Consider the following 20631-nt stretch of genomic DNA (forward strand, 5'->3'; position numbering starts at 1 on the left):
GCTAAACCAGGCCCCAGCACTGATCTATGCGCCAATCTCCCCTCCTCAGATCTCTGGCCAGACAGTGCTAGATAGAAATGATTCAGATAAGCAGGAGGAAGCGAAGAGCCTGATGTTTACTGCCGCAGAGGGCTACAAGATCCGTACAATCTTATCGTGCTCATTGCTGCCTGCCACCACAGTTGGGTCTTTCATGATAATTTTCCATTGTGCTCGCTGTGACACTGCCCAATGAGAAGCTCAACTTTCATAGCCATGTTAGTTTCAAGTGTGTTCCCTTGTAATACAGAAGTGACCTTTTAAACTTGTATCTATCTACTCTAACAGATATATAAAATATTCTGTAATTGTACCTGCCAGGTAGCTGGCGAAACGGAGGCCCGGATTAAGGGCATCAATGATTGGCCACTGTGTCCCACAGGGACTGTGGACACAGAATACCCCGGGGTTGCGCTTTGCAATGGGCAGCACCGTGGCGCAGTGGTTAGCACAGCAGCCTTGCAGCGCTGGAGTCCTGGGTTCAAATCCCACCAAGGACAACATCTGCAAAGAGTTTGTATGTTCTCTCCGTGTTTGCGTGGGTTTCCTCCGGGTTCTCCGGTTTCCTCCCACATTCTAAAGACATACTGATAGGGAATTTAGATTGTGAGCCCCAATGGGGACAGCGATGATGTGTGCAACCTGTAAAGCGCTGCGGAATATGTTAGCACTATATAAAAATAAAGATTATTATTATTATTATTATCTATGAAATCTCTGGTATCTAATATCTACCTTATATCCATCTGACTCTCTATCCCTCTATTTCTTTCATATCTATGTATCCTGTATTCACTTTGTAAATGGAAATGGACACATATGATGTTAAAGAGTAGGACAAGTGACATGAACATGGAGTGAACGATAAGGGGAAGAGGGAAGTGAAGGTGATGTAGTCTGCAGAACAATGCCCTCCCAGGACAAGTATGTCACAGTATCTAGATCCCTCCTGCGGGTGAGTGGATTGATGGCAACGTTGGGCGTATACGCCGACCCTCATCAATTAGTGAGAGCCTTACAACAATCCTTTTCTAGTGAGCAGTTACAGTAATGCAGGAAGTGACGGGGTTAACCACAGGTCTGGTCACACCACTGTAGATGGAGGGTTGTCATATAGGCTCCCTTCCTAAGCCAAAAAAGTGATGTATCACAGGAAGATGCTAAGATAACATCAGCAAAACACTATGGGCAGAGAACTTCTTTTCTGTCATTTTAATGGTGTGCCGAAAAATGAGCTGATCCCTAAAAAGATATAAGCACCTTCGTGGTTCCATTTTTTCCATACATGTGTTTATTTATGGTTAAAAGTAATTTTTGCAGTTGAGTCTCATTACATTTTGCACAGTTTCCCTTCTACGGCCTGTGTGTTAACACTGTCTTTGGGAACGGAGAGTCTATAACTCTTATCTTCCTTCTTCTGAGCTCCTCTCAGCTGATTTACAAGTTTAGCTCAACTTCCATGTGGTCATAAACCAGCAGAGTTTGACAAGAGTTATACTATCCCGTCAGAACAATCTCACTTCAGGGTATGTGCACACGTTGCGGATTCTCTGCGGATCCGCAGCTTTTTTTGAGGTGCAGAAACGCTGCAGATCCGCAATTGATTTACAGTACAATGTAAATCAATGAGAAAAAAAAATGCTGTGCACACTTTGCGGAAAGTCCGCTGCAGAAACGCTGCGGTTTAAAAGAAGTAGTATGTCACTTCTTTTTTGTGAATCTGCAGCGTTTTTGTACCCATTCCATTATAGAAAACCGCAGGAGTAAAAAACGCAGCAAATCCGCAAGAAAACCGCAGCAAAAATGCACAAAAAACGCAGCGGAACCGCACAAAAAACACGACAAATTCACAGATGCATTTTCTGCTAGGAGAGGCAGAATCCGCACCAGAAATTCCTAAGGCTAATCCGCAACGTGTGCACATAGCTTCAGGAATCTCGGACGACTCAATCTGCAGCCTGCAACTGAGAGTTCAACAGACAGGTTATAGAAGGGCGCTATTATTGAGCGCGCATGCACTGGTATACGGCATGATGACGTGGACTCCCTGGCTAGAGTAAGCCTTCACTTTATGATCCGAACGATCACACATCAGGATCTCTTCCAGTGTTGAGTTTTAAGAAGCTACAGCATTGACATTATGCAGAGAACTGCAGCCAGCACTCGGCCTGTCCCACACGTCCAGATAATTCCGGTACCGGAAAAATCGGTACCAGAGTTATCCGTGTGCTCAAGTGGCACATCAGTGTGGCACACGTGCGGCAGCCGTGTGCCGACTGGGTATCACACACACCGTTCAGGAGACAGCGCTAGAGTTAAGCGCTGTCCCCTGCTTTGGGTGCTGAATCCAGAATTAATTCCTTCTTCCCAGCAGCGTTCGCTGGAGAGAAGGAATGAAAAATCTGGGGTTTTTTTGTGTGTGTGTTTAAAATAAAGTTCCCGGTCGGCTCCCGCCTCCCTCCCCCTGTGCGCCCGCCCACTGGCATTAAAATACTTACCCAGCTCCCTCGATGCTTCCTCTCAGCGTCGCTGCATGTCCTGTATGAGCGGTCACATGGTGCCGCTCATTACAGTGATAGATATGCGGCTCCACCCCTATGGGTGAATTCAGCACCCAAAGCAAGGGACAGCGCTTAACTCTAGCTTTGTCTCCTGAACGGTGCGTGTGGTACCCAGTCGGCACACGGACGGCACACGGACAGCATCCGTGTGCGGTACGTGTTTACATGGACCCATTGACTTTAATGGGTCCGTGTGATACATGTGCTCCCACAAACACTGACATGTCTCCGTGTTTTTCAAACGGACACACGGTCCGAGAAAACACGCTGACATGTGCAGAGACACATTGATTTTAATGTGTCTACGTGAGTCAGTGTCTCCGGTACGTGAGGAAACTGTCACCTCACGTACCGGAGCCACTGACGTGTGAAACCGGCCTTAGTGAGCGTCGCTGCGCAGGAAAAACCATAAAGCAGTGATGCAGCCCCTTCAGCACTGGTGGTAGTCCCCGAGGTCGCATCTACACCGACTATACAGTGATGGCATATTTTAGAGATATGCTATCGATTTATAATAAGGAAATACCTCTTTAAACCTTGCTCTGTGGCCGGCACTAATATATGGGTGCTGTGGCCAACACTATGATGTGGGCTCTATGGCTGGCAGTATGCTATGGGCTGTGGCTGGCACTATAACAGGAGCACTATAGTAGCACTGACATACTGACACAATGACTAGAATAATTACAGGCAGAATAGTTGTCGTTAAAAACATATTGCTCCACTGAAAATAAGGAAGAGACATGTCTACACAGTTATAAGATTGCAACACACTTTTCTGGCATACACAGGCAACAGGATGGACCTGACCTACAGGTTTTCCTCCAGTTCAGAGATGTAAGAAATGTATAAGATTCTGCAGAAGTCAATAAAGTGAGTGCTGGATACATGTCAGGGTGATGTTCCCAGGAAAATGTATCACGGGCTAGCGGGTGTTATATAGAGCAGATCATCTGCGGTGGTTGCTGCACTTTGTGTCATGACTAGAGTTGAGCGACTTTTACTTTTTTCGGATCGAGTCGGGTTTTGCAAAACCCGACTTTGTCAAAAGTCGGGTCGGGTGAAATCGGCCGATTATTGCGAAAAGTCGGGGGCCGATTGAAACACGAAACCCAATGCAAGTCAATGGGGAATCAAAGTCGGCAGTGAGTGGAGGATAGGAAAACACCTACAGTGCCCATTTTAATGCTAAACACATCAATTCTTATTACTTAAGCTTGTCAATCTTAATTTACTTTATAATAATAGGCTAAATAATTTGGCTAAAGTTGTGGATGGGTAGGGCTGGCTCAAGATTTTCGTGGGCCCAGGAAACGCAGAATACGTTACGGCGGTGGAGCAGGGCGAGGTAAGTATTTCAACTTTGCAAGTGCTGTGATCCTGAGCAAGCAGGGTGGGGGGGGCACTCATTGGCACTGACACAGGGCCCCTCATAGTACGGCGGTGTGTTTGACGGCAGGTGGTGCCTCCCACTGCCAGAGATACTTTTGCATACTATAAGGGGCCCTGTGCCAGTGACGTTGCCAACGAGTATGCCCCCTGACCTCATGAAGGAACCTGCACTTTCATCTGCACCTTCCTCTTTGCCCCCATGTAAGGTGGTATAGTATGCGGGAAGGGGAACCTGACTTTCAGCAGGGTCAGATTCTGGCTGTGTAGAGTGCAAGGGGAATGTAGTGCTCTGGGTCAATGTACCAGCAGACTCATCTAGCAGTGGCTGGGCAATGGGCAGGATGAGGAGGAAACACAGATATAGGCCCAAATAATAAAGTAGGCTAAATGCAGTTCAAAATTGGTAACAGGACTAAACAGGCGGCATTGCTTTGTTCAGTGGAGCACAACTGTAATGAGTGGCAGACACAGTTAGTAGGCCCAAATAATAAAGTAGACTAAATGCAGTTCAAAATTGGTAACAGGACTAAATAGGCGGCATTGCTTTGTTCAGTGGAGGACAACTGTAATGAGTGGCAGACACAGTTAGTAGGCCCAAATACTAAAGTAGGCTAAATGCAGTTCAAAATTGGTAACGGGACTAAACAGGTGGCATAGCTAGGTACAGAGGTGGGCTCCTCTGCGGAGTAGCAGACAGTGTTAGTAGGCGCAAAGTATTAACTGGTCTAAATGGAGGCCAGGGCCCCTGTATATTTTAACTATCATTTCAACAAATTTGTATTGGCAGTGCCATTGAATGATTTAGCAGCACAGACTACACAGTGGTGGAGCAGGGAGAGGTAAGTATTGCAAGTGGTAGAGCACTGTTCGAGCTGGGGGGAACACACTCTCGTGGGCAGCGGTACTGGCACAGGGCCCCACATATTACGATGGTGTGTCTGATGTTGGTTGTGCACCACCAGCGTCAGAGACACTTCATTGTACTATGAGGGACCCTGTGCCAGTGCCGTCGCCCAAGAGGTGGCACACCCACCTGTCAAGGCAAACCACACTCGCACGGGTGCTTGCGCCAGGTGGTGACCACGGCCCTGTGGGTGGAGTCAGCCCATTTAGGGAGGTAAAAAAAATGGCCTATGGTGGAAATTCAGCAGCAGCAAATGGAGGAATTGGAGAAGTCAGTAACAGGAGGCCAAAAGAAAGACATTTTTCCGGCAAGCTACGTGTCAGCAGGAGAAAGTAGGGCAAAATAATTTGAAATCCATGATTGGTTCATTTTAATGAAGGTTAGATCATCAACATTCTGGGTAGCCAGGCGTGTCCTTTTTTCAGTCAGTAATGAACCAGCAGCACTGAAGACTCTTTCTGATAGCACACTAGCAGCAGGGCAAGCGAGCTCCTGTAATGTATATTCTGCCAATTCTGGCCAGGTGTCTATTTTTGATGCCCAGTAATCAAAGGGGAATGACCTGTGAGGGAGATCATCGATAAGGGAGGAAAAGTAGTTCGGAACCATACTGGACAAATGCCGTCTATTGTCACTTTGAATCGATGCAGCAGTACCTGTCGTGTCAGCGGACATTGCAAAATCACTCCACAAACTGGTCATAAAACCCCTCTGTGTCCAACGCCACTTCGGATTTGTGCACCTCTAACACCTCTGCCATTTTGCTCCCTATGGCTCGTGTGAGAACCATCACCGCCGCTGTGTGCTGGGAATGCCTGAACCAAACGGTCTACAAGAGTTGCTTGTTTGGTAGCCGATATTTGCTCAAGGTTCTCATGTGGCATGATATTTTGTAATTTTCCTTTATATCGTGGATCCAGGAGGCAGGCCAACCAGTAAACGTCATCGGTCATCATTTTGATAATGCGGGGGTCCTTTTTAAGGATATGCAAGGCATACACAGCCATGTGGGCCAATGTTCCAGGTGTCAATTCACAGTTTGTGCTGGGTTGAGGAGCACTTTCTTGCAAATCAACATCAGTTGTGTCCCGCAAAAACCCTGCACCTGACATTGCAACGCCACTAGTTTGTATTGCCCCGAGAAGCATCCTCCTCTCATAAATATTCATCCCCATCATCCTCCTCCTCTTCCCTGAGCAGACAATGGCTGACTGTCATCAAGGCTTCCCTCCTCCTCGGCTGCAGACGCCAGCTCCTTAATGTGAGTCAAACTTTGCATCAGCAGACGCATTAGTGGGATGCTCATGCTTATGATGGCGTCGTCTGCACTTACCAGCCGTGTGCATTCCTCAAAACACTGAAGGACTTGACAGAGGTCTTGTAGCTTCGACCACTGCACACCAGACAACTCCATGTCTGCCATCCAACTGTCTGCCCGTGTTTGTGTATCCTCCCACAAATTAATTACAGCACGCCTCTGTTCGCACAGCCTCTGAACCATGTGCAGTGTGGAGTTCCACCTTGTTGCAACGTCGATTATTAGGCGGTGCTGGGGAAGATTCAGCGATTGCTGATGGTTCAGCATACGGCTGGAGTGTACGGGCACCGGCGGATGTGCGAGCTAAGTCTTCGCACCATCAGGAGCAGGGCTGGTTTCTCCGGATAATTTTTGAGGAAGCACTGCACCACCAGGTTCAAGGTGTGAGCCAGGTAAGGTATGTGTTTAAGCTCTGAAAGGGCTATGGCAGCCATAAAATTCCTTCCGTTATCACTGACTACCTTGCCTGCCTCAAGATGTACACTGCCCAGCCATGACTGAGTTTGTTGCTGCAAGTACTCGGCCAGTACTTCCGCGGTGTGTCTGTTGTCACCCAAACACTTCATTTCTAACACAGCCTGCTGACGCTTACCACTAGCTGTTCGATAATGGGACACCTCGTGTGCAACACTGGCAGCAGCGGATGTAGTGGTCGTGCGACCGCTCTGTGGACGAGCTTTCGCTTCTAGAGGAGGGGGGGGCGAACGCCTACAGCCAACTGTTTCCTAGACCGTGGGCTAGGCAGAACTGTCCCACTATGGCTGTCCCCTGTGGACCCTGCATCCACCACATTAACCCAGTGCGCCGTGATGGACACGCAACGTCCCTGGCCATGCCTACTGGTCCATGCATCTGTTGTGAGGTGCACCTTTCTACTGACTGACTGCCTCTGTGCATGGATAATGCGGTCTTTGACATGCTGGTGGTGGGCTGGGATGGCTTTTCTCGCAAAGAAGTGCCGACTGGGTAAGTCATAGTGTGGTACTGCGTAGACCATCAGGTCTTTGAAAGCTTTGCTTTCAACCAACCGGTAGGGCATAATCTCTAACGAGACTAGTATAGCAATGTGGGCGTTCAAACCCTGTGTACGCAGATGAGAGGATGAGTACTTTCTTTTCCTGACGAGAGTCTCTTGTAGGGTGAGCTGGACTGGAGAGCTGCATATGGTGGAACTAGCGGTGGTGGTGGTGGACATGGCGGATTGAGAGAGGGTTGGTGATGGTATTCTTGATGTTGGCCTACATACAGTGTTTCCTACCAATAACCTTGTGATTCTGACTGCTTTTGCCTTGCGACGATACCTCCATATTTGCTGCTGGTGGTGTCCTAACCGGTGGCCGTATAGTGAGGGGAGCAATGTAGCGTTGCTGACTACCTTCATTCTGAGCAGGTGCACCAACAGTACGGGACGTTTGGTAGTTAGTCCAGGCTTGCAAGTGCATGCTGGTTAACTGTCTAAGCATGCACGTTGTATTTAAAATTTGAAGATTCTTCCCTCTGCTAAAGGTCTTTGAGCATTTCTTACAGATAACTTTTGACTGATCATTCGGATCTTGTTTAAAAAATTGCCACAATACACTCTTCCTACTATGGAATACCTTTTCAGGCATTGCACGCTGTGCTACTTTCACCGGATGGCCACGCTGTCCTAAAACTGTTTTTGTTTTTGACAAACGTTTTTGGCATGATACGGGCCTGCCAGATGACAGCTATTGCGATGTAGATGGCTGCTGCGGATCATCCTCCTCCGCTTCTGAGCTACTGGCAGCGGCACCCTCTTCCCCCAATGGCTGCCAATCTGGGTCAACAACTGGGTCATCTATCACCGCCTCTTCAATGTCTTGTGCACCTTCCACTGTGTCACCGTGTAAGGTGCTATAGCGTTCGGGACGGGGCACCATAGTCTCAGCAGGGTCAGATTCTGGCTCAGTACACTGTGAGGGCAATGTAGTGATCTGAGTCAATGGAACAGCATAATAATCTAGCTGTGGCTGGGCATCAGTGCACTCCATGTCCGATTCATCTTGTAATGGGCAGTTAACAATTTCCCTTTCTAACCCAGCCACGGTATGTGTAAAGAGCTCCATGGAGTAACTTGTAGTGTCGCCTGACGCCTCCTTCACTTTTGGTTTGGGTGAAGGACACAAGGAAACGTCTTGTTCCTGACCGGGAGCATCCACTGACGACTCGCTGCTTTTATATTTGGAACCTTCTGAAGAGTAGGCGAAAGAGCTAGAGGCTGAGTCAGCAAGGAAAGCCAAAACTTTTTCCTGCTGCTCTGGCTTTAAAAGCTGTTTTCCTACTCCCAGATAAGGAAGCCTTCGAGGCCTTGTGTAGCCAGACGATGACGCTGGCTCAACACCTCCAGCCTTAGGTGCTATTGTGCTACCACCAGATGCACCACCACCACCACCATCAGTACCAGCTGGCAACCACCGTCCACGGGCTCTTCCACCAGACTTCCTCATTTTTTGGGGGGCTGAACCAAACCTCAGGCCCTGTGCATAAAACAACACAATGTAAGTGGCAGAAAGTGGCTGGCTGATATACTACAAACTAACAGGACTGAAATATATCCACTTTGTGATAATTTGAATCTCACTTATTTTTGGGGGGAGACTGAACCAAACCTCAGGCCCTGTGCATAAAACAACACAATGTAAGTGGCAAAAAGTGGCTGGCTGATATACTACTAACTAACAGGACTGAAGTATATCCACTTTGTGATAATTTGAATTTCACTTTTCTTTGGGGAGACTGAACCAAAACTCAGGCCCAGTGTATATAACGACGCAATCTAAGTGGCAAAAAGTGGCTGGCTGACATACTACAAACTAACAGGACTGCAGTATATCCACTTTGTGAGAAATTGAATATCACTTTTTTGGAGGGAGACTGAACCGAAACTCAGGCCCTGTGCATAAAACAACACAATGTAAGTGGCATAAAGTGGCTGGAAGATATATGAAAAAATACAACGACTGTAGTACAATTTCAATCTCCCTACAATGATCTCAGGAAAAGTATGGCAGCAATAAAAAGGACAGCTGCACACAAAAGTGTGGACAAATAAACAAGATAACTGCAGAAAGGAGCAACAGGATTTTTGCTTTTAAAAAAGCAGTTGGTTTGCACAGCAGCGTGCAAACAGCAATGCAGCTAACAGGGAGCCTTATAAGGCAGCCTAATAAGCTACAGAGCTGATGCACAAAAATATAGCCTCCACTGTCCCTGCAAAAAATTGGTGGTATATATACATAGGCGTCAGTAAGTAATATATACGAGGCGACTCAACATTAATGCTATACAAAAGATATACGAGTCAAATAATTGCCAAGAGTACTACTAGCAAAATATATTTATTAGATTTTCACTGAAAATCATACATATCATATATGGTAGAAAATAGATAAAAGGATGTGACTGCATCCACAGGTGCAAGAAGTCCAGGTATAGCCGACAGAAACACAATAAGTTACAATGCATACATAATATTGAGGTATACAGAGATGCAGATAGCCCATATGTGTGGCAGACAAACATCAAGGTAGGTGTTATATATACATAGTAGTCCTAATAATGCCCATATAGCTGCCACACATCAAGTATAAATGGACAGCATTGTATAAAAAACTAGTTAGCAAGTAAAGAGTTAATTACCCATAGTTTGCACAGTGTCCTGTCTGGCTCCTGGATGAACCCCAACGCGCGTTTCGCGTGTACGTGTTGCCGCTTCCTCAGGGGGCATGGCTAACTAGGGATCCCGGTCGCATATAAATAGTGCTCAAGTCCGGTCACATGACGTGACGATAACTCCGTAGTGCGCATGCGTGAATCATATGAGAGCGTCATCACCGCATAACCAGCCCCCATCCTGACGAACAGATCCCAGTCACGTGAGTGGGTTGGCGCCACGCCCACACCGCACAACAAATGGATCGCCGTCAGGAACAGAGACAGGCAGCGGCATACAGCGCTCCCCCAGTGTTTGATATACTTCAAGTTTTAAGGTGCATACTTAAAAGTGTCACGATACTGCGTGACATATATTGGTATTGAAAATAAAGTGCAATATTATTTATCTAAATTTCAGGACAACCAATTGCCTTGTGATGTGCCTATTTAAAGTGATAAGTGCATAAAGTGAACTAAGTGTCTACTCTATATGATATGATCAGATGATGCACATAATTTTTATTATAGTTACATACACAAAAATAAATAATAAACAAAAATGAAAAAAAGGGGGAGAGGAAGAAAAACAACATGACTAAAACTACTAAAGTCACGCGCGAAATGTATCAATGCTGGGAATAACATCAAACGGAGATACTGAGCTACAGGGGAAACATTACTCATCTATTTATATGTTAATCTGCACATCCAGTACAGGAATTATGTAAACAAATAGATAAAAAAAGATAAAAAATATACTGTTTACAATATTACATCATGCCGCCATAATGATCCATCTTAAGTAATTATCTATCTTCAGTTTCAGAGTAGTTGGAAGTACTAGATGTTCCCCTTCGGCCAGATACTTTCCTCTTTCAGCATCGAAAGATCGTATGCGCGTGACAGAAGCATGAACACACTACAATATAAACAAAGGAACCTAATTAAAACACTGATGGTACATAGCAGGGACAAGCAAAAAAACCTAAACCCAAAGGATAATAAATCAAAGAAAGGATGAGAACCCATGTGCCTCATTGAGGCCCCTAGGTGTCATAGTGCCCACCATAGAGATCCAGCGGCACTCACGTTGTGCCAAAATGCGCTTAACATCGCCACCTCTAATGCCACATTGAACATGGTCAATGCCCCGTGCCATGAAAGATTTAGGGTCACAATTGTGAAATAATCTAAAATGACGTGGTACGGTCTTCAGTTTAGCCATATCTGTTTCATTCTTAGCCGCCATTATGTCACGCACATGTTCTCGTATGCGTGTACCCAGGCGACGAGAAGTGAGACCGATATATATTTTCGGACAACCACATACTGCATAATAGACAACTTGTGTGGTGTTGTACGTTATGTGGTGATTGACGGTGAGAGTTTTTCCACCATCAACCGAATCAAAGGTCGCAATGCGACTAATGTTGGGGCATGAAATACAATTTCCACACGGGAAACATCCCCTCACTGGTCCACGTGAGCCAAAGCTAGGTCCATTAGATCTGGGAGCATAGTGACTAGATACCAATTGATCTTTTAAATTTTTGCTCCTCCTGGCAGTCATTGAGGGATATTCCCTGAGGCACTTAGAAAGCAATGGATCACTGGTGAGTATGCCCCAATGTCTCTGAAGGCAGGTTCTCATCGTGGCCCATTCACCATTAAAGGTGGAGATGAAGCGCACCGTATCTTGGTTAGAGGGCCCTCTATCGCTGGAATCACCTCTGGGACACAGCAATTGGTCTCGAGGTGTGTATTTAGCTCTTAAGTATCCTCTTTTAATGCTCCTGTTACTGTATCCCCTTGCTTTGAACCTATTGTTCAGATCTAATGCTTGGGCCTCAAATTTCATGGCTGAGGAGCAGATCCGCTTCATCCTAAGGTGTTGACCCACCGGGATGGCTGAGATAGTACTAGCTGGGTGGCCCGAATTAGCATGCAGCAAAGAGTTGACCGATGTAGACTTCCTGAAGACATCAGTCTGTAAATAACGTAGGTCATCCACCTCGATTTTGATGTCCAGGAAGTTCACCTCGGTCTTACTCATCTGATAGGTCAATTTATTAAGCATGTTGTTATTTAATTGCTGCATAAATTCATGTAACGCATCCTCGGGCCCCTGCCATATAATGAGCAGGTCATCAATGTAACGCAGCCAGCACTGCACATGGTCCACGGCCTGCGGCCCCCAGGGATGAAGTAGAGCATTGGAACCCTTGGGGACCTAGTGAGAAGGCCATCCAGAACGCGTTTGGGGATAATATCCATATCATGAGCTTCGTTTAAGATACCCTCTAATTCAAGAGAAAAATTTTTAACTGGATTAAAATCCAGTTTCCTATAGGTCTCTTTCTCTGAGATGTTTAGATGCCTCCTTCTCATACAGAGTAGTGGGCCAGAGAACCACATTCCCCCCCTTGTCTGCTGGCTTTATGACTACATCATCAAAGCTCTTGAGTTGTTCAAGAGCTACTCTCTGTTTGGCTGTGAGGTTATCATGCTTACGTTTGGTGGATATCTTTTGAAAGTCCTGGACAACCATCTTAGTAAAGATTTCTACAGCCGGGCACAGAGACAAGGGGGGAAATGTGGTAGATCTGGGTCTGCATTCAGGTGGAAATGTGCTTACCGCATGGGGTGACTGTTCGTCCAGGAGATCCTCCAATGCCATCAATGCCTCACTTTCCATGTCATCATTATTTTTTGGTTCAAGACCACCCCTTTCAAATAACTTCTTGAGAATCAATTTCCTTGAGAATAAGTGTAAGTCCTTGGTAGCTGTAAATAGATCAAATTTATTAGTGGGGGAGAATGTTAGACCCCTCTGTAACACATCCAATTGATCCTCAGAAAGGACATGATGAGAAAGATTGATTACCTCAAGGTTTTTTTTGTCTTTTTTGCTTTGTTGATTAATTTGAAAATTTTTTCGCTTCACACTGCTCCTTTCACGGTTAAGGCCTGAATTACGTAGATCATAAAACCTAGGCTGGATTTTACTAGACTCTTCACTGGATGCAATGGAAACAGTAGAGGCAGATCTGGCACGGGAGGATCCCCTTGATCGATTTCCTCTCCTATTCCATCTATAAATCGTATTGGACTGCAAGTCACCAGTATCCCTTTGGAATTTCCTGGACTTATTCTCACAAATGCTCTTTTCCCACTTCACAAATTCATTTTCCAACTCCAAGTTAAACTGGGCTAGTGTTTCGCTAGAAAGATCTTGTTTCAGTCTACTTTGGAGTTCTTCAATCTTTTTATCCAGGATCTCCAGGTTCATCTGATTATCATGAATTAAGAGTTCCATGAACCCTCTGGAGCATCCTGTGGCCAGATCTTCCCATTTTTGCCTGAAGGAGGCATCATCCACCTCAAATGAGGGGAACACTTGTACCCTGAGTCCTCTAGGTATAAGGCCCTTCTCCAAATATTTATTCAAAAATGCCCGATTCCACCATATTCTAAGGCGCTTATTTAGATGATCCTTAAGTTGTCTAAAGATTTCCTGCTTATCCCTACCATTCCTCTTGGGCTATCTGCACAAAAGCTGTTCTACCCTGTATGCACACATGGATTTTTCCTCTCTGAACCCTGTTCACACAGGTTATATACAGATGAACAGGTTTTTAAATACATCAGATAGGGATTGCATACATTAGTTAGGACTGCTCTGATAAGGGTATACCGTGAAGATTGGTAGAGCAGCTTAGTATACATTTTTTGCAAAAAAACGTATCAACCAAATACCCTGTTTTTTACATCTTTTACTAGCACTTGCGGATTACTGCAACATTTTTTCAAACTGAGTGTTTTTGGTTTTACTATTCTCTTTTGTGTCTTCAGGTTTCTTGGTGGTGTGTGAACATGATCATACAGACTTGTTCACTGTGCAAGTAGCCCATGTGTTCCTGTTTCCATAATTGTTCTCTTGTGTCTACAAGACTGGGGAGTTCCACCACTCCTCTTGGGCTATCTGCACAAAAGCTGTTCTACCCTGTATGCACACATGGATTTTTCCTCTCTGAACCCTGTTCACACAGGTTATATACAGATGATCAGGTTTTTAAATACATCAGATAGGGATTGCATACATTAGTTAGGACTGCTCTGATAAGGGTATACCGTGAAGATTGGTAGAGCAGCTTAGTATACATTTTTTGCAAAAAACGTATCAACCAAATACCCTGTTTTTTACATCTTTTACTAGCACTTGCGGATTACTGCAACATTTTTTCAAACGGAGTGTTTTTGGTTTTACTATTCTCTTTTGTGTCTTCACTTATCCCTACCATTACCCATCAGGGATGTATAGCAAAAAATTGGTGGTGTTGGACAGTGGAAATCGCTACAGCACAAGCGGTTTCGGGGTTAATCTTCCTTCCCTAACTATATCCCTTCTTCTGATGAAGCTGCAGCAACCTCTCCCTATGCTAAGATCGGCAGAAGTAAGATGGCGGCCGGCGTGCACGCCCCTTTATAGCCCCTGTGACGCTGCAGAAAGCAAGCCAATCACTGTCATGCCCTTCTCTAAGATGGTGGGGACCGAGACCTATGTCATCACGCTGCCCACACTCCTCCTTCATTGGCTGAAAAATGGCGCTGAAAGCGTCATATGAAACGCGACTTTTGCGCGCAGATCGCCAACCTCATGGCCAATCGCACACTGTGATCGGGTCGGGTTTCATGAAACCCGACTTTGCTGAAAGTCGGCGATTTTTGAATTTGTCCTGTTTCGCTCAACCCTAGTCATGACATCTTGTTTACAGCTGAGAAAGCAGCAGGATGATGAGTCCAGTGATGCAGAGAGATGGCACGTGTTCCTGGAGCTGCTGCCTTTATTATCTACTCCTTGTCTCCAGCTCCTTTCCCTCTTCATTGCTTCACTTGGTAAATAAGATGGGCTGACATGAATCTGTTGCAGAAATCTCCCATCTACACGGACTACCAGACAAGCTAAGCCTTTCCACTTCCATGGTAAAAGTGAACTTTAGAGATACTTTCGCTTTGCACTCAGTGAGTAATACACCTAAGTAGCTGTCAGCTCTGTCTCCTGACCTCCTCATGCACAAATATGTTCAGGCATTCCTTCTGTGCCTGATTCCTACCATCATCCATCCAAGCAGAGGTGGAAGGCTCCAATACACATTAGATGGCCAATACCACCACAATCTGTGGGTGTGGACAAAGATAAAGGGTTATTCCCATCTTAGCTTTCAATGGCCGCGACAGGAATAACTCAACCCAGGGTCCGACCACTGGAGGGAGGCTGTGACCTGAGGCTTCAGTACCTCCCATGCTCAGCAGCTCTCGGTGGTTTCTGGAGATCCTCTATGGGAGACTGATCTGGGAATAAGGGAGCCGCTCAGTGCACCACATCAGGAAGTTTTCAGGCAGACATCATTCACATCAATCCACAGATTTAGGTTACAGCACTAATTGTATATTCACTGCTGACAACCTCAGCTTTCCCAACAAGATAGGTAAAGCCATTCCTAAAATGTCCTTATTGCTTTATTGTAGTAGACTGACTCTGAGTGTCTGCCTCCAGCAGGCTTATACGCCCGAAAATTATGCTCAAAAAGTGCACATTCGCTCAGTCTGCAGTAGTATAGTCCATGGCCCCATCAGCGCACCGTTCTGAGGAAGCTTCAGACGTAAGCCACTAGGAGACAACAATTGGGTGCCAGAACGCAATGTGAGAGCACCCTTATAGCCGCTCATTAGAACAAGCTTTTCTGGTTGTAGTGTAGACAAGTGTCCTTGGAAGCAGATTACAGTGTGAGGTGATGGGGGGTTGCATTTACTTAGAAGGACATCTTTCCAAAGCAACATGGTTAAAAATGTTGAACAAAAGTGCAGTGAAAGGTTAGTAATTGGGTATGTTAGTTCGCCACCTTCTTGAAATGCTGCTCAACATGCCCTCAGGCGTGACCTGCAGTCATTGCAGGCATCAGACAGATCCCAGAAAGCTGATACAATGTGCATTCACTTTCTGTACGCAGGAAATGTCCTCCTGTCAATCAGAACTTCCTTTCTGGACACATACCTGCCACATTTGATCAAAGTGGTTACAGGGACTGTTCTCCGCTTCTGACAGCGGGAGATAATGGACTGGGTATGGGAGCTGATCTAGCTGAGGGAGCGCTGCTTCCTTCACTGTCCGTAAACAGCTGCTTATTAATATAAAATAGGCCCTGATGATCTCACATGGAGCTAAATACGTTACAAGAAATGCAATTTTATTTGTATTTTCCCCCTATTTTCATGACTTTGTGGAATGTTTAAGGCTACTTTCACACTAGTGTTTTTTTTCAATACATCGCAATGCATCGTTTAGGGCAGTGATTTTCAACCGGTGTTCCGCGGCACACACATGGTCGGGTGTGCCGCGGGGAACGGGAGTCAGCTGTTCTCTGTGCCGAGTGTCAAGCTGACAGCCGGCACAGAGAAGCTGCAGCGCGCCGGCTCCCGGAGATCAATTGTACTCGCAGACATCTACCAGCTGCGAGTACAATTGAGGCTCTGACCGCTGGGTCAGAGCGACGCCAGCAGCGTGATCAAGTCATGTGATCACGCTGCTGGCGTCACTATCCGGCGCGCAGGAGACAGAAGACACTTGGTGGTAAGTGCTCCTGTGGTTGTGGAGCTGAAGACACCGAAGATTCAGCGTGGGGCGGGTTTATGGGGAGTATGTATTCAGTGTTTGGGGGAGTCAGGATTTAATCAGTGTGTTGGGGGGGGATTTATTCAGTGGGGGGGGATTTATTAAGTGTGTGGGGGGGATTTATTAAGTGTGTGGGGGGGATTTATTCAGTGGGGGGGATTTATTCAGTGTGTACGTGGGGGGGCTGGAATTTATTTAGCATGTGTGGGGCAGGGTGTATTTATTCTGTGTGGAAGGGGATGGATTTATTCTATCGTAAGGGGAGTGGATATATTCTGTGGGGGTGAGTGGGGAGATGGGGGTGGACACAGTAGCGAGGGAAAAATGTGTGCTGACAGTACTGGGAGCAACGGTGATGGGATGTGTGAGAACAGTATGGGGAGTCGGGGGAATGTGTGAGGGGGGAATGTGTGAGGAGGAAATATGGAGAGAGCAACGGGGTATGTTAGCAGGGGGGATGTACAGGAGGAGGCTATTAGAAATGTGTGCAGACAGTATGGGGGGATGAAAGTGTGAGTGGACACAGAATAGATACTGAGTAGTGTGAGGGTAACAGCCAGGAGGAGACAGTATGCCAAGTAGGAGGAGTGTAATGAAGGGGCACAGTAGAGAGACTGGGCTCTCTATGAGGGACACAGTACGAGAAGGCAGCGTGAAGTATGGAAAAGAGAGAGAGGGTAGTGTGGATGGCATGTACCATAAGAGGGACAGTGAGGGTCATATTATGTGCTGGGAATAAAGTGAGGGGCAATTATTTACTCAGGGGCTCAGCCTAGGGCAGATATTTTTATTCCGGAGCATTATAATAACACTGCTGTCTTTAAGGGTGTTGTGTCGGGATGTGCTGCAGAAGACAAGAGAAGATGGAAGTCTGCAGAAACGAGCTCTGCCGGTGGATGAGAAGAGTCATCATGGCATCTGGACAAGGTGAAGATGAAAAGAAAGAGGCGACTCCACAAACAAAGTCATCTATCAGGTACCTGGATGTAAATGTGTTTTTTTTGTGATACTAATTCTCATTTTTATTTGTTAGGAACATTAAAGGGGATGTCCAAGGTTGTGATGAGTCTGCAGTCATACTATGTGACTGCAGACTTCTGAATTCTCACAGTGCACACTGCTATCATAATTCTCTGATGTTGGTGATTTACATACATGCAGTCACGTGCTGACTAGACATGTGTGGCCTCATTCAATGAAAATGAATTGACTGAGGCCGGACATGTCTAGTTAGAATGTGGCCAGAAGTATCCAAATCACATACTTGTGCTGTCATGACCGTCCACTCTGGCCACCGGCAAGGGAGAATCCTAAAAGTGTGCAGTGCTTGCGCTGTGAGAATTCAGAAGCCTGCAGTCACATAGAATGACTGCAGACTTTCATCTCAAACCTGGACGCACCATTTTGTGCCATTTTGGTTGGTGGTGTGCCTCGGGATTTTTTAAGTATAAAAAGTGTGCCGCGGCTCAAAAAAGGTTGAAAATCACTGGTTTAGGGGGAAAAAACACATCCTGCAAAGTTGTCTGCAGGATGCGTTTTTGCACCATAGACTAACATTGGCGACGCATTGACACCCATCGCAACCGTCGTGCAACGGTTGTGCCGTGTTGTGGCGGTCCGCCGGGAGCAAAAAACGTTACATGTAATGTTTTTTGCTGCCGACGGACCGCTTTTTCCGACCGCGCATGCGCGGCCGGAACTCCGCCCCCACCTCCCCGCACCTCACAATGGGGCAGCGGATGCGCTGGAAAAATGCATCCGCTGCCTCCGTTGTGCGGCGCATTCACTGCTAGCGTCCGACGCTAGTGTGAAAGTAGCCTAAGAGGGGTATCTTCACAGGGCAGTACAGCATGTCTTCTCACATTTCATAGCAATAATCTATGTCTAAGTCCATCTGTTGTGATCCAACGTAATTTTTTTTTTCCAGGATTTGACCTTTTTCTAGGGATTTGAATAATTTAATAGTTTTCAGTTGTCATCATTCTTTATTAACAGTATGTAGCTGTGGGTTATATTAGAAATGCAAGATGTGAGTCACATAAACCAACTTTCTTCTAATGACAGTGAAAATATCCTGATATATAATATGCATTACTATGTGTAGCAGGTGTAGTGTACCAGTCACCAGCACATAGACTATAGAGTCTGCAATATCCTGTCAATGCAAGATGTATTCGAGAGGAACACAGTCTACCCATTCCCTGATGGTCTAGTGTTATTTGTACCCATTTCATGGTGTCTTAGATGTACAGGTGCTTCTCACTAAATTAGAATATCATCACAAAGTTAATTTATTTCAATTCTTCAATACAGAAAGTGAAACTCATATTATATAGAGTCATTACAAACAGAGGGATCTATTTCAAGTGTTTATTTCTGTTAATGTTGATGATTACGGCTCACAGCCAATGACAACCCAAAAGTCATTATCTCAGTAAATTAGAATACTTTATAACACCAGCTTGAAAAACGATGTTAAAATCCGAATTGTTGGCCTACTGAAATGTATGTTCAGTAAATGCACTCAATACTTGGTCGGGGCTCCTTTTGCATCAATTACTGCATCAATGCGGCGTGGCATGGAGGAGATCAGCCTCTGGCACTGCTGAGGTGTTATGGAAGCCCAGGTTGCCTTGATAGGAGCCATCAGCTCGTCTGCATTGTTGGGTCTGGTGTCTCATCTTCCTCTTGACAATGCTCCATAGATTCTCTATGGGGTTAAGGTCAGGTGAATTTGCTGCCAATCAAGCACAGTGATAGTGTTGTTTGTAAACCAGGTATTGGTACTTTTGGCAGTGTGGACAGGTGCCAAGTCCTGCTGGAGAATTAAATTTCCATCTCCAAAAAGCTTGTTGGCAGAGGGAATCATGAAGTGCTCTAAAATTTCCTTGTAGACGGCTGTACTGACTTTGGTCTTGATAAAACACAGTGGACCTACACCAGCAGATGACATGGCTCCCCAAACCATCACTGATTGTGGAAACTTCACACTAGACCTCAGGCAGCTTGGATTGTGGCCTCTCCACTCTTCCTCCACACTCTGGGACATTGATTGCCAAATGAAATGCAAAATTGACTTTCATCTGAAAACAACACTTGGACCACTGAGCAACAGTCCAGTTCTTTTTCTCCTTGGCCCAGGTAAGACGCTTCTGGTGGTGTCTATTGGTCATGAGTGGCTTGACACAAGGAATGTGACACTTGTAGCCCATGTCGTGGATACATCTGTGTGTGGTGGCTCTTGAAGCAATGACTCCAGCAGCAGTCCACTTCTTGTGAATCTTCCCAGAATTTTTGAATGGCTTTTTCTTAAAGGGAACCTGTTAGCAGATTTTGCCGCTATAAGATGCGGCCACTGCCTTTTAAGGCATATCTACTGCATTCTGGGGGGGGGGGGAAATGGTCCTGTGCGGTCCTGTCCGATGGGTGTTGCAGTCTGTGTTCGGTGCCTCCCATCTTCTTGCGACACCACCCTCCTGCTTCATCGCTCCCTGGCATCGGGGCCCCTGTGCAGGCGTACTTCTCTGCTCTGTTGAGGGCAGAGTAAAGTACTGCAGTGCGTATGTGCCGGGAAAGGTCATAAAGGCCCAGCGCCTGCGCACTGCAGTACTTTACTCTGCCCTCAACAGAGCAGAGAAGTACGCAGGATGCCAGGGAGCGATGAAGCGGGAGGGTGGTGTCGCAAGAAGATGGGAGGCACCGAACACAGACTGTGACACCCATCAGACAGGACCGCACAGGACCGCCCCCCTCCCCCCCCCCCCCCAACAGGTGAGTATAAAATAACTTATTTTTCTTCACTTTCAGGTCAGACAGGGGGCTTATCTACAGCATTATAGAATGCCGTAGCTATGCGCTGAAAGGCAGTGGCCGCATCTTATAGCAGCAAAATCTGCTGACAGGTTCCCTTTAACAATCCTTTCCAGGCTGCGGTTATCCCGGTTGCTTGTGCACCTTTTTCTACCACACTTTTTCCTTCCACTCAACTTTCCATTAATTTGACTGGAGACAGCACTCTGTGACCAGCCAGCTTCTTTAGCAATGACCTTTTGTAGCATACCCTCCTTGT

The 20631-nt window shown here is 46.1% G+C and overlaps 2 protein-coding genes across 4 annotated transcripts in view; one reads left to right on the forward strand and one right to left on the reverse strand.

The window, feature by feature from the left end:
* Positions 1–20631, reverse strand: part of RNF208 (ring finger protein 208) — a 435087-nt gene that overhangs the window by 311586 nt on the left and 102870 nt on the right. The window lies entirely within an intron of this gene.
* Positions 1–20631, forward strand: part of TOR4A (torsin family 4 member A) — a 54542-nt gene that overhangs the window by 8826 nt on the left and 25085 nt on the right. Inside the window, exon 1 of one of the 3 annotated variants that reach the window (XM_069747771.1) lies at positions 17435–17538. The exons of the other annotated variants lie outside the window; for them this stretch is intronic. The gene's annotated coding sequence lies outside the window, so the exon portion shown is untranslated. Of the gene's footprint in view, positions 1–17434; positions 17539–20631 lie in introns of those variants that run through there. 3 annotated transcript variants of the gene reach the window in all.

Source organism: Ranitomeya imitator, chromosome 2 (genome assembly GCF_032444005.1).
Source record: "Ranitomeya imitator isolate aRanImi1 chromosome 2, aRanImi1.pri, whole genome shotgun sequence".
NCBI classification, from domain to species: domain Eukaryota; kingdom Metazoa; phylum Chordata; class Amphibia; order Anura; family Dendrobatidae; genus Ranitomeya; species Ranitomeya imitator.